Source organism: Hemitrygon akajei, chromosome 5, assembly GCF_048418815.1.
Source record: "Hemitrygon akajei chromosome 5, sHemAka1.3, whole genome shotgun sequence".
NCBI lineage: Eukaryota > Metazoa > Chordata > Chondrichthyes > Myliobatiformes > Dasyatidae > Hemitrygon > Hemitrygon akajei.
In genome coordinates, this window is record NC_133128.1 from 149,138,301 (window position 1) to 149,150,113 (window position 11,813).

The 11,813-nt window shown below is 34.1% G+C and overlaps 1 long non-coding RNA gene across 1 annotated transcript; it reads right to left on the minus strand.

Moving 5' to 3' along the window:
* Window positions 1-7,154: 7,154 nt before the first annotated feature.
* LOC140728299 (uncharacterized) lies at window positions 7,155-11,728 on the minus strand. The gene is made up of 3 exons (XR_012099046.1): window positions 11,203-11,728; window positions 11,022-11,089; window positions 7,155-8,150 (listed from the first exon to the last, which is right to left on the minus strand). It is a non-coding gene; the product is annotated as an uncharacterized lncRNA (long non-coding RNA).
* Window positions 11,729-11,813: the final 85 nt, after the last annotated feature.

Below are 11,813 nucleotides of genomic sequence, written 5' to 3' on the forward strand. Positions count from 1 at the left end.
ACATAATATTGGAATGATTTTAAGTGACAGAGAGAAAGGGATGGATATTTTGAAAAAAAGGAAAGAAGTATTATTTAAATTTAACCCAGAACAGCCACCCTCCATCAATCCCATTAAATTAACTAAGAGCTAAAAACGGCCATAGGGAATATAGATCGTGCTCGTACTTTAAGAGGAGGGAAGATGTTAATTCTTTGTAAGGATAAACAGCAATGTGAGAAGACATTACAATTGAAGACTTTACTTAGCAAAAAGATAGTACCAATTTTGTCTAAAGAAACTAGAGGTGTTAGGGGTGTTATAACGGCTGTTCCAGTGGAGATTCTAATAGAAGAAGTTAAATCTCATTTATTAGGATGCAAAGTTAAGGAGGTAAAGAGATTGCAAGTAAGAAATGGGGAAAGGATGGATAGTTTATCTACATTGATATGTTTTGATGAAATGAAGCTCCCTGATAAAGTTTGTTTAGGGTACGTTAGTTACAATGTTTGAGCTTATATTCCATCCGTGCTTAGATGTTACAATTATCAGAGGTAATTACTAAGTAGTAAGTGTGGTAGGGAACATAAATATGAAGATTGTGAAGGCATAAAATTTAATTGTTGTAATTCAGAACATAGTGCAGCTTATAGAGGATGTGAAGTGCTTAAGAAGGCAGCCGAAGTTCAAAAGGTTAAAGTACAGTTAGGTGTGTCTTATGGAGAGGCTGTGTGTTATGTGTGATGAGAAAACCAGATGGAGATGGGGTCCAGAGTTAACCCCTCCCCCCCCGTGAACTATGCTGCTAATGAGAGAGAGAGATGGGGGGGGGGGGGGAAGGCATCCTGCTGCAGATGTGAGAGAGAGAGAGACAAAGATTTAAAGTTATGGCTCCATAGATGATTTAGTATTATGGCTTCTTCACTGATTATTTACCTTTGCTACAAGGACACTCTTCTTTGCTCGTTAACATTCTTGCTGAGACAGCAAGGAGTGGCCCAGTTTGATGGACATGGACATGGTCAGTTAATGGATGGCTGGTACCCGGCAGGGGAGATAAAAAGCAAGTCTGCTGAGACACAGGCAGACACGCCAAGGGACGCTGAAAGAGCATTGTGCACCCACAGGAAGGTGGGGGCTTGGAGGATCGATTCAGGGGAATTGATCAGAAGCTCACAGTGTGTCAAGTCAGACCAGTGGGGGCTTGTGTGTGTGTCCACCCTTACCTGGGTGACAAGCTCACCACTGAAGAACGGTCTGGCCAGGAACAGAGGGGTCACAGTCGGTGACCACAACAGCACAACAGAACAAGGAGGCAATGAAAGGTTTGCCTGCTGCAGCTGCTCATCGCTCGCTCGCTCTTTCTCTCTCTCTCTCCCCAACGGTACCACAGCAACTACCTCGACTTAAACTGAACTGAACTGAACTCTGCATCATCTTAGACTATTCATTTACCCCTAGACTTTGATAGAGCTTGGTTTTGATTTATATTTCAACACTTCTGTATATATCATTGCTAACCTGTTTTATATGTATATTTGCATTTTATTGTACTGTATTACTTAGTTTACTAATAAACACCTTTAGTTACAGTACCACCAGACTCCAACGTATCATTCCATTTCTGCTGATTTGGTAACCCAGTCACAGGGTATGTGATGTGCAAAAAGTTAAACCAAACATTGATAAAGTATTACCAGTCAGATCACAGAATATGAAGTCAGACTTCATAGTTCTTTTACTGAAGATACTTTACTAGTTGATAAACTGAAGTTTTTGATGTTCAGAATGGATGCGGTGAATCGTACTGCTCATCTATTCATACTGAGAAAATTAAAATTACTATGAAAGCTGTTTAAAAGTATTTAGGTATAACAGGTGTCATGTGGGAAGTTGTAAATGAAGCTCTGATGGGTGGGGTATCTGTATTTCAGTCTCCTTGTGAAGGTACATAATGGGCATTAGAATATTGCAGTGGAATGCGAGAAGCCTGATTTCGAATGGTGAAGACTTCAAGAAGTTTCTGATTTATCAAATCCACCTTTGTTATATGTATTCAGGAAACCTGGGTTTTACCACATTTAAGTTTTTCTTTGCAGGATTATATTGTAATTAGGCATGATAGATTAGTCGGTAAAGGGGGTGATGTTGCAAGTTTTATAAGGAAAGGGATAGGACATAAAGTTGTAGATGTAAATGAAGTATATGAGGCACTTGTCGTAGAAGTATTTGACTCAACAGGTAGGGGCATTAAAGTGGTAAATTTTTATAACACTTCTGGACAGCTCACGATTGATTTGCTGGAAAGCATATATAGCTCTAGCTCATTAAGGATCGTATGGTGTGGGGATTTTAATGCGCATCGTTAGTTCACTGTGGGGTTGTTCACAGAATGATGGTAATGGTTTGATTGTTAAAGAAGTTTTAGATATTTCACATCTTGTGTGTCTTAATGATGGAAGGGGCACGAGATTTAATGTTCATAATAGTTCTGAAACTACTATAGATATAACTAGTTTCCAACATTCTAGCTAGAGTGAGTGAGTGGGATGTCATGGGAGATGAAACATTGGGAAGTGATCATTTTCCTATATTTATAAGCTTGGGTGTGGATTTATATAAGGGACAGAAGGCCACTTCTGTGAAGTGGAATTACGCTAAAGCAAATTGGGAGAGGTTTAAGGTTTTATGTGATGAATACCTATCAGGGCTGAATGTTGAGGATGATGTGTATTTCTGTAATGAAAGGTTATGTCACATTATTCATCAAACTGCAGTGGAAGTGATTCCTATTAGAAAGGGCATTAATAGGAGAAAGGCTATAACATGGTGGACTGAGGAGTGTTCAGAGGCAATTAGGGAGAGAAAAAAGGTGTTTAGGAAGTTAATAAGTATTACTTTCCAAGTGACCTTATTTAAAAAAAAAATATTATTTATTTATTAAATTTTAGAAATTGCAAAGAATAAATGTGGTGATAAACTAGTAAGAAAAATAATATTAACCCTCCCCCTCCCCTTAACCCTCCCCCCTTAACCCTTATCTAAAGAAAGAAAAAAAGGAAAGAAGAGAAAGATTGCCTGGATATCGGAGGATCCCCACATGCTCCATGGAGCTCAAAATAATTTTGATATTTATTGTTACTTTCCCCAATTACTATAATTTTATCTTCAAAGGACCTGTGTATTTAATCCTATCTTTTGTAAGTATGGGAATCAAATTTTCAAAAATATATCATATTTATTTCTTAGATTATATGTAATTTTTTCAAGTGGAATACAACTATGTATTTCATTACTCCAACGATCTATAGTTAAATATAAATCAGATTTCCAAGTAACTGCGATAACTTTTTTGGCTACTGCCAATGCAATTTTTATAAATTTTTTCTGATACTTATCCAATTTAACTTTCGTTATTGTCCCTTCAATGTCTCCTAATAAAAATAATAGTGGACTATGTGGGAGTTGTACTCCAATAATTTGTTCCAATAAAAGTCTTAAATTTATCCAAAATGGTTGAATTTTAAAACAAGACCAAGTAGAATGTAAAAAAGTACCAATTTCTTGATTACATCGAAAACATTGGTCAGACGTATTTAAATTTAATCTATTTATTTTCTGTGGTGTTATATATAATTGATGTAAAAAATTATATTGTATTAATCTAAGTCGAACATTTATTGTATTTCTCATACTATCAGAACATAATCTTGACCAATTTTTTCCATCAATTTTAACATTCAGATCAGATTCCCATTTTTGTCTTGATTTATGAATTCCTAATTTAATTGTCTGCTTTTGAATCAAATTATACATACAAGATGTAATTTTTTAAAATTTTTCCTTTCTGAATTAATATTTCCATTTCACTAGGTTTTGGCATCAACATTGTTTGTCCCAGCTTTTCTCGTAAATAGGCTTTTAATTGAAAATAACAGAAAAGAGTGTTATTTGATATTTTATATTTATTTTTTAATTGATCAAACGACATCAATATACCTCCTTCAAAACAGTCACCGATAAATTTAATCCCCTTTTGAAACCAATTATGTAAACGTTTATTATCCATTGTAAAAGGAATAAGCCTATTTTGAATTAAAGTTATTTTTACTAATAAAGATTTCTTTATCTCATCGTCCATATTTACCTTATTCCATAAATCAATCAAATGTCTTAATATAGGAGATTCTTTTTTTTCCCGTATCCATTTGGATTCCCATTTATATATAAAATCTTCTGGAATATTTTCTCCTATCTTATCTAATTCTATTCTAATCCATGCCGGTTTTTCTTCATCAAAAAAAGATGCAATAAATCTAAGTTGATTTGCTTTATAATAATTCTTAAAATTTGGAAGTTGTAACCCTCCTAAATCAAATTTACATGTCAATTTTTCCAATGATATTCTTGACATCTTTCCTTTCCAAAAAAATTTCCTTACATATTTATTCAGTTCTTGAAAAAACTTCTGAGGTAATTGTATTGGTAAAGTTTGGAATAAATATTGCAATCTAGGAAATATATTCATTTTTACAGCATTAACTCTACCTATTAATGTTATTGGTAACATCATCCATTTATCAAGATCCTCTTTTATTTTTTTTAATAATGGCAAATAATTTTGTTTATATAAATTTTTTACATCATTATTAACTCTAATACCTAAATATTTTATCCCATTTATTGACCATCGAAATTGAGTTGCTAATCGACATTGATTATAATTTCCTTTGGTAAGGGGTAAAATTTCACTTTTATCCCAATTTACTTTATAGCCTGATACTTTCCCATATTCTTCCAATCTAAAAGATAATCTTTGCAAAGATTGCAATGGGTTTGTTAAATAAATCAAAACATCATTAGCAAATAAATTAATCTTATATTCTTCTTGATTAACTCTAAAGCCCCCAATATCTGAATCTGTTCTAATTAATTCAGCTAATGGTTCTATTGCCAATACAAATAAAGCAGGTGATAATGGGCAGCCTTGTTTAGTTGACCTCATTAAGCAAAATGGTGTTGAAATCTGACCATTTGTAACTACTTTAGCTTGAGGATTAGTATTTAAAATTTTAATCCATTGTATAAAAGATTTTCCTAACTCATATTTTTCCAATACCTTAAATAAAAAATCCCATTCCAATCTATCAAATGCTTTTTCTGCATCCAAAGCAACTGCCACACTCATTTGCTCTCTTTTTTGTGCCAAATGAATTATGCTAAGTAACCGGGTTATATTATTCATTGATTGTCTATTTTTAATAAAACCTGTTTGGTCCATATGTATTAATTTTGGTAAATATTTAGATATTCTATTAGATAAAATTTTTGCTAGTATTTTATAATCTGTATTCAACAGAGAAATAGGCCTATATGATGTTGGTTTTAAAGGATCTCTATCTTTTTTTGGCAATACAGTTATGATCGCTGTTAAAAAAGATTGTGGGAGTTTATGCATTCTTTCCACTTGGTATATTAATTCCATAAAAGGAGGAATTAATAAATCTTTAAATTTTTTATAAAACTCAGGAGGAAAACCATCTTCTCCTGGGGATTTATTACTCTGAAGTGATCCTAAAGCTTCTTCAACCTCTTTTAATGTAAAGGGCATATCTAATCCTTTCTGTTCTTCCAAATTTAATCTTGGAAGGGTTATTTGTGATAAAAATTTATCTATCTCAGCAATCTTATTTTTTGATTCTGATTGATATAGTTCAGTGTAAATTTTTTTTTAAAGTTTCATTAATTTCTAAAGGTTTATAAGTAACCTTATTTACACTTGTTCTAATTGCATTTATTGTTTTAGAACCCTGTTCTGTTTTCAACTGCCAAGCAAGAATTTTATGTGATCTTTCACCTAATTCATAATATTTCTGTTTAGTTCTCATAATTACTTTTTCTGTACGATATGTCTGGAGCATATTATATTGTAGTTTTTTATTAACAAGTTGTCTTCGTTTTTCTTCTGTCATATATCTTTGAGATTCTTTTTCTAACTTTATGATATCTTTTTCCAATTGATCTATTTCTGCTGCGTATTCCTTCTTAATTTTAGATGTATAACTTATAATCTGACCCCTTAAATATGCTTTCATCACTTCCCATAATAGAATTTTATCCTCAACTGAATGTAGATTTGTATCCAAAAAAAATTGAATTTGTTTTTTCATAAAATCACAAAAATCTTGACGTTTTAATAGAATTGAATTAAATCTCCATCTATAGATCGATTCCTCCTTATCCATCATTATCATTGTCATTATCAAGGGGGAATGATCTGACAGTATTCTTGCTTTATATTCCACACTTTTCACTCTATCTTGAATATTTTTTGATAATAAAAAAAATCAATCCTTGAGTAATTTTTATGTCTATTTGAATAAAATGAATAATCTCTTTCTCTTGGATTAATTTTTCTCCATATATCAATCAGGTTTAAATCTTTCATTAATGATAAAGTTAGTTTTGTTACTTTTGATTTTGCAACAACTTTAGTTGACCTATCCAAAACTGGATCCAAACAAAAATTAAAATCTCCACCTATTAATATTTTATCATGTGCATCAGCCAATTTCAAAAAAACTTCTTGTATGAATTTTGCATCATTTTCATTTGGTGCATAAATGTTCATAAAAGTCCATAATTCTGAAAAAATTTGACAAGTATAATCACATATCTCCCCCCAGAATCAATTATTACATTTTGTATTTTAATTGGTAAAGTTTTATTAACCAAAATTGCAACTCCTCTCGATTTTGAATTAAATGAAGCTGCAATGACATTTCCAACCCAATCTCTCGTTAATTTCTTATGTTCTATTTCTGTTAAATGTGTTTCTTGTAAAAAAGCTATATCTCCTTTCATTTTCTTAATATATGTTAAAACTCTTTTTCTTTTCACAGGTCCATTAATTCCATTAACATTAAAACTTAATAAATTAAGTAAATTAATCACTCATAGTACCTTGGGAACTCTTTAAAATTCTCCATGTTGCTATGAGTCTCTCCCCAACTATCCAGGCAAAAAAGAAGAAAAATAGAAGAAAGATAACTAATATATAAGAAAAAAAAACAAAATACCCCCCCACTAATGTTGCGAATAAAAAGAACACAACATTACCCCCCCCCATTTTACGGGTCATGGCAATCGCCATGATTGTACATGTGAAACTCGCAGCCATCAATCAGGAGATCCTCCAGCTCCCCCGCAAAAAAAAATATATTAGTGAAGAAAAAAAAGAAAATAATTAATGTCTCTACTCCCAATTAATACTCCTCGACTATTTTTTCCTTATAAATGTCCATCAAGTCCAACCTTGTTTCAGTCTTCATCATTAGTCCATTTCATTTCTATAATTCTTTAGTCCTCTTCATGTACATCAGGTAATTCTTATACAAATTTCTCCGCTTTCCGGTAGTCAACGAAAAAACTTCTTTCTCCATTATCCAGGAAAATTATCAATTTTGCTGGGTAGCTCAATAAAAATTTATAGCCCTTTTCCCATAAAGATTTTTTCACTGGATTAAATTCCTTCTGCCTCTTCAGAAGATCGTAACTTATGTCTGGATAAAAAAAAACTCTTTCCCCTTCTATTATCAATGGCCCATTTCTCTTTTTAGCACCTTGAATAGCTGGCTTCAAGATCATTTCTTTATCTTGGTACCTTAAGCATTTTATCAAAATTGATCTTGGATTTTGATCTTGTTGAGATCTTGGTCTTAAAGCTCTGTGTGCTCTTTCAATTTCAATTACTTGACTTCCTTTTCTCATTTCCAAAATTTTCGGAATCCATTCTTGAAAGAATTTTATTGGATTTTCTCCCTCTGTACCTTCCATAAAACCAACAATTTTAATATTATTTTGTCTACTAGAGTTCTCAAGCACATCCATTTTTTCCAACATCCGTTTTCTTTCTGTTGTCCAGGCAAGATTATTGTTTTCTATCTTGTCTATTCTTTCAGTGTTTTCTTCCACTTTTACTTCCATCTCTTTAACTTTATTATCCATCTTCTTTTGTTTTTCCACCACATTATCAAGTGTATTCTGCATCCTTCTTATATCTGTTCTTATAGCTTTTAATTCATTCATCATATATATCAGGATATATTTTATGTCTCCTTTAATCTCTTCCTTCTTTTCCTCTTCTTCTTCCTCTGAATTTCCCAAGTGACCTTATTAAGTATAAAAGGGGAGAGGGCATGGTGAAGAAAGTAGTGAAGGTTGCGAAAAAGGTTTACTGGAGGTCATATTGTGATAGTATTGGAAGGGGTATTAAACTTGGAGATGTTTGGGAAATGATTTAAAAAATGGGGGGGGAATTCATAAGGCTAATAACATTCCAATATTAATTAAAGAAGGTAATACGATTGTTACTGAAACAGAGAATTGAATTACTGGCTGGGTCATATGCTACAAATCATAAATCAAGATAATTTAAGTGAAGAGGCTAAACAATGTAGGGTTAAGGCTCTGAGTGGATACCCTGATGTGTTGGAAGCTAGCTATAGCAATGATAGTATTAGTGATGTATTCTTTGTCTGAATTTATGAAAGCTGTTAATCGTACAGGTCAGACAGCTCCAGGAAAAGATGAGATATGATATTGTATGTTTTAACATATATCTGACAACTCTGTTAAGATAATATTAAAATTTCTGAATCATATCTGGAATTTAGGCCATCTTTGCTCCTCCTGGAAAATAGCAGTAGTAATACCTATTCTAAAATCTGAAAAAACCTCCATTAGATCCTTCTAGTTATAGACTATTATTATAAATGTCCCATTTGTATACATTTATGGAACTTATGGAAGTAGAACAGTTGGATTATATTTTGGAAAAAAGAGGTAATATAGCATTTTATCAGAGCAGATTTCGGAGGGGTAGAATGACATTGGATTCAGTTTTATGTTTGAAAGATGATATTAGGAAAGCACAGGTAAGTAAAGAAGTTGTAATAGCAGTATTTTTAATATAGAATGAGCATATGATATGTTATGGAGGGAGGGTCTTTTGATTAAATTATGGAAATTATAAGTGGGAGGAAGGTTATATAATTTTTTCTGAGTTTCTTATTTGGACAGTCTATGCAGGTAAAGATAGGAAAGTTATTTTCGGGCTTCTATGAGATAGAGAATGGGACTCCACAAAGCAGTATTTGTAGCCCTTTATTGTTTAATATTATGATTAATGATATTTTCTCCTAGAAGGACATTGGGATGGGTAAATCACATTTTGTAGATGATTGAGCTTTATGGATCAGAGGAAAAAATTCAATTTAACTGTATATAGGGTGCAATTAATAAGGTCAAACAATGGGCAAATAGATGGTGTTTTAACCTTTCAGTGGCTAAAACACAAGAGGATCAATAGACCTGCACTCAATTTGAAATTGTGTAGTCAAACTCTTGTGTCAGAGGTAAGACTTCTTGGCATGTAGCTGGATAACAAGATGACATGGTAGCACCTTATCAATAAGATAATTGACAAATGTAAAGGGGCATTAAATATCCTCAGGTGTCTATGTTGGTATTCTTGGGGTGCTACACAAAAATCTCTGTTGACTTTATATATTTGTTTAATTAGATCGGTACTTGATAATGGCTGTGTGGCTTATGGATTAGCTTCATCTTCAAATTTGAAATGTTTGGATGTGATACAAGCTCAAGCTTTAAGAATGTGTTGTGGTGTAATAAGGTCATCCACTGTTTCAGCTTTACTGGTTGAAATGGAACAATTACCCTTAAAGTTGCAGAGGATGAAGTTGTTGCTAACATACTAGGTTAACTTGAGGGGCCAGAGGAATGATCATCCTGTTATTAGTGTGTTGGAAGACTTTGGGAACATCACAAGAAGAGTGTTTTTAGTTTTGGGTGGCTGGATTCTCATCATGCTAGGAATATGGCTTTGCTGGATTATGTAATTTGTCCCACTGTAGCTTTTTTAGTAACCCCACCATGGTTCTTTTTCCAATGGCTTTAATTGATTTTCGGTTGCATGATTTAATGAAATCCAAGGTTCTTGATATGCCCAAGAGGCTGTTGGTTCATCAGTAAGTTAAGGAGAATTATTGTGATATGTTAATCATTTTTACTGATGGATCAAAAGATAATTTAATGGGAATGTCAGTGTGGCTGTTTTTTGTGTCTGAATTATAGGTAACAATATTTATCAGTGTATACTGCAGAACTGGTCGCCATAATTTTGGGCTTACAGTGTGTGGAGGAAATTTGTTCAGATTCTTTTTCAGTTTTGACTTGTCTTAAACAGGTTGTTCTAGCACTTGGTCTGAGTTACTGCTGAAGTTTTATTTCATATTCAAAGTTTTGGTCTACATGTCCTCATCTTATGGGTTCTTGCAGGTAGAGGTTTTGAGGGGAATGAGTGGGTTTATTGGTTGGCCAAAAAAGCTGTTAAAAGTTCATCTGTGGAAATAGACCTTTCACTTAGCAAATCAGAGCTAAGGGGTTGGGTGGCTAAGAATTAGGGGATTATGGCAAGACCTGTAGTATAACGGGCATAAAGGGAGACACCTTTACAGAAAACCATAAAATTATTGTATTGATAGGAGAAAGGTAAGACAGGAAGGGAAGGAATTATTTTGACTTGACTTAGAAGTGGGCATACTATGCTTAATTATTTCTTGTATTTGTTGGAAAACATCACACTGAGGTGTTGTCATCATTATGAAACAATTGAACACATTCTTTTACAATGTGAAGCATGCAAGTTAGAAAGCAAATGCAGGCTGAACTACTAGCTTTGGGGGTTGACAGTTTTCATTTAAAAAGTTTATAAGTTATGATAGTGACTTTATATTTAATTCACAATATCATCTTTCATTATTTAAAATCTATAGGGCTTTTTGGGGCAATTTAGTTTTCAGTTGATTAAGAACTAGTAGGGGGTTATTTCTCAACTCTGTACACCACACTCCAGTCCAGTTAGTGGCGGTAATGCATCTTCAAGTTGGACTGCCAACCACCATGAGAAGTCATAAGAATTCACATTCACCACACAAAGTCATGCCAACAGACAATCTCACCAGGAGGTTTCCACTTGATGAGATATCAAGTCTGCACCTTGGAATTTGAAGGGAGTCTTTTACTGGTACTGTAAAATGGATGCAAAGAATAAATTAAGATAAATGTGTGAATTAGCTATTTCTTTTCCAGTACTTTTTGGGCCATAGTTAGGAAGGCATTTCACAAGTGGCCCTTACTTACAGAAAGCTCTTTTCTTCAATAAGTCCAGCAATAAAATCTTCAAGATTGTGATACATATTAAAACTTTTCAATTGGAGCGACCATTAGGGATTTTAATTTACGAACACTGCTACTGAAAGGCGAGGAAATAATTATAACACCATCGAGTGGATGCTCTCTTTTCACTTGAAAGATTCTAACTTTTTCGAGTTATCCTGTGTGACACGGTGGTGTGATGTCAATTAACTCAGGACAGCGGAGGCAACACTTGAGCAATCCTCGATGTAACACTACGTGATCTAGTAATACTGTAATTGCATTTCCTACAGAAATACCACAAGAGCCAGGGTATCGTCGCGGCAGGACCATGGCCAGCGCTTTGGGACCCTCTTCCTCAAAACGAGCTGGTTTTGCAGCCGATTCCACTCCTTTCTCCGTCGAGTTTGTGGCCGACAGCTTAACTCTGGAGCTTGGGATGAAAGCTGGAGGACCCCCTCAGCCGAAGCCCGCCTGTCCGGGCGGCACCCCCTCGGCACGAGCCAGCCGCCTGCGCACTCCCCGGGCGACTCATGTGGTGAGTCCCGATTGGGCCGCACGGCGAGGCGCCCCGCCGATTGGACGAAGCGCGTCAC